Source organism: Hypanus sabinus, chromosome 24, assembly GCF_030144855.1.
Source record: "Hypanus sabinus isolate sHypSab1 chromosome 24, sHypSab1.hap1, whole genome shotgun sequence".
NCBI lineage: Eukaryota > Metazoa > Chordata > Chondrichthyes > Myliobatiformes > Dasyatidae > Hypanus > Hypanus sabinus.
The window spans coordinates 17,694,545-17,697,104 of NC_082729.1; the positions used below are offsets into that span (position 1 = coordinate 17,694,545).

The following is a 2,560-nucleotide window of genomic DNA, read 5'->3' on the forward strand; positions in this document are numbered from 1 at the left end:
ACATTCAGAAACTAAAGGCAGGATGGAAGCCTTGGGGTTGTGCTCGCTCTACGAATAAAATTCCTCATAATCAGATATACTGTGCATTTACAGCAATTCCTGTACTTAGTTCAGGATCACTGCTGTTTTGTCACTCCGGGATCTGCTCAGTTCCTTCTTTCCATGGACACGCTGAACACATCCAAAGGAAAATATCCTTTTGCCTACATATATGTGGAGAATGTGATGGTCGTAGCCGAATGGTTAAGGCGATAGACTAGAAATCCATTGGGGCTCCTCGCGAGGTGTTGAATCCTGCTGGTTACGTGTTACTACCATTTCTGCTTTATATTTTCCGGGAGTTTCTGTTCCAACTCACGGATGTCGATTGTAAAACATACAAAACGAAAGACATACTCAGCTGGCAGCGTCCATTGGAAACGTCGGTTTTCTAATCACCACCCCAGGCCCAGGAAGACCCATGCATTTCTCTTTCACCCAGCTTGTCTCTGTGGCGCAATCGGACAGCGCGTTCGGCTGTTAACGGAAAGGTTGGTGGTTCGAGCCTACCCAGGGACGCTGGCAATCTGGTAGCTTTTGTTGTCCGTGTTGTGCAATGCATAACTTCCAAAAATATGTGTATTGAACCGATACCCGCATACAAAAACAGTTAAGCGACACTAATTGTCTTTCATTACATTCATATTGTCATGGAATTAATATCCAGGATCGGAACCATGAAGCTAATAATATACTCTCACAGAATTTACCAATTAGTCAATATACCCATGAAGTCTTCTGTGATTGAAACAGTGTTTAGCTCTTCGGTTCCCTCTGGCGGCAATTCCTGTTACACAGAACCCAATCCTTCCGCTTCTTCTGACAAGTGTCTGCCTCATCAAGATCCCTGAGAGCTTTACTTATCTTTTCTCGATCCGAGGACTCCAGTTTTTTCATCCCTTGAGCACATGAACGTACATGTTAAAAAAAAATAATTTGAGATCCTCTGTACCTTGTTAATATGATTCACAACTGGGGCATTCAGTGTTAATTTGATGAAATTAGCGTTATTCAGTTTTAGTCTACAAGGATATGGGAAATTGTCTCCAATATAACTATGTTATCTTTAATTCACTGGGGGAGAGGATTTCCATACTTCCTGTTTCTATTTGAAGCTGATGTACAGTGTTTTATTTGGTGAAGCATTTTCTTCGTGAGCCTCCACCTCAGTGCTTTAAAGGAGTATAACTTTTGAAAAGTTTGTTCTTGTACTTGTCAAAAAAACGTATTGTTCAGTGGTGTTTGACCGCCGGACAGGCATATGTTATTTTCTTAATCGCGTCGTCTCGCCTCAAAACGCAACTGAAACGAAAATAATTCAAATCGAAAAATAATCAAAGTATGTGAGGAGAGATCAGGAGCAGAAAACTGTGATTAGTTATTCAACCAGGGTGGATGAATGCCGGAGCTGGTTGAATGAGACGACTAGACCACCTGGACTACTGATTTCAATTCTTTGAGATCCCGTGGCAGAGACAAAAAGTAATATTACCCTGTAACGATACTGCCTCGTTGGTGCCCGTTGATGTTGCAAATAAAATTGTCGTTAACTTCGAAGGAGTTCCCGAGGGGTGTCTAAAAGTTATGTCGTACGCCGAAGTGAAGCAATTACCGGACTGGAAACCATCCTTATCTTTGATATATCATGAATTAGTTGTTTTATTTAATATATTAATTTACGTGATGTGGGCGTCGCCATCTAAGGCTGCATTTATTGTCCAGCATTTATTGCCTTGAGAAAGTGGCGCTAAGCTGCCTTCCTGACCCGTAAGAGTACCGGAGAATAGGTACACCTACAGTGGTATTAGGGATGGAATTCCAGGATTTTAACGCAGCAACAATGTGGGAACTGCGATATATTTCCACTCCAGGAGTGACTTGGAGCGAGATATCGAAGTGGTACAGCTCCTAGGTATCAGCTGTTCTTGTCTGTTTAGATGGTACTTGTCGTCAGCCTGGAAGGTGCTGCCTTACGAACGTTGGCGTGTTGTTGCCGTGCATCCACTACTGCATCTGTTGGTCGATGGCGAAGAGATTGGGCGCTTCTGGAAGGGGTACCAATCAATTGGGCAGCCTTGTATTGCATTGTTTCAAGCTTCATGCGTGCTGATGGAGTTGCACCTGTCCAGGTGAGTGGCAAGTATTTCATCACACACCTGGCCTGAGCATTGCAGATGGTGGATAGGCTTTGGGGTGTCAGGAAGTCTGCTGCACGCCGCAGCAGTCTTTGCCTTTGACCTGCTCTGATAGCCTTTTTTTAAATATATGGCTAGACCAGTTCAGTTTCCTGTCAATAGTAACCTCAGGACGTTGATAGTAAGTGTGTCAATGATGTTAATGCTACTGAATGTTAACGGACGTTGGCTACAGCCTCACTTCTTGCAGATGTTCGTTGCCTGGCATTAATGTGGCTGGAATGTTGCTTGCCACTTGTCAGCAGAAGCTTGGATAGTGTCCATATCCTGCTGCATTTGGGTGTGAACTTCTTCAGGATCCGAGGAGTAACTAACGGTGCAGAACA

General features: G+C 43.6%; 1 non-coding gene across 1 annotated transcript; it reads left to right on the forward strand.

The window, feature by feature from the left end:
• Window positions 1-484: 484 nt before the first annotated feature.
• On the forward strand, window positions 485-558 carry trnan-guu (transfer RNA asparagine (anticodon GUU)). Its single transcript has one exon. It is a non-coding gene; the product is annotated as a tRNA-Asn (tRNA).
• Window positions 559-2,560: the final 2,002 nt, after the last annotated feature.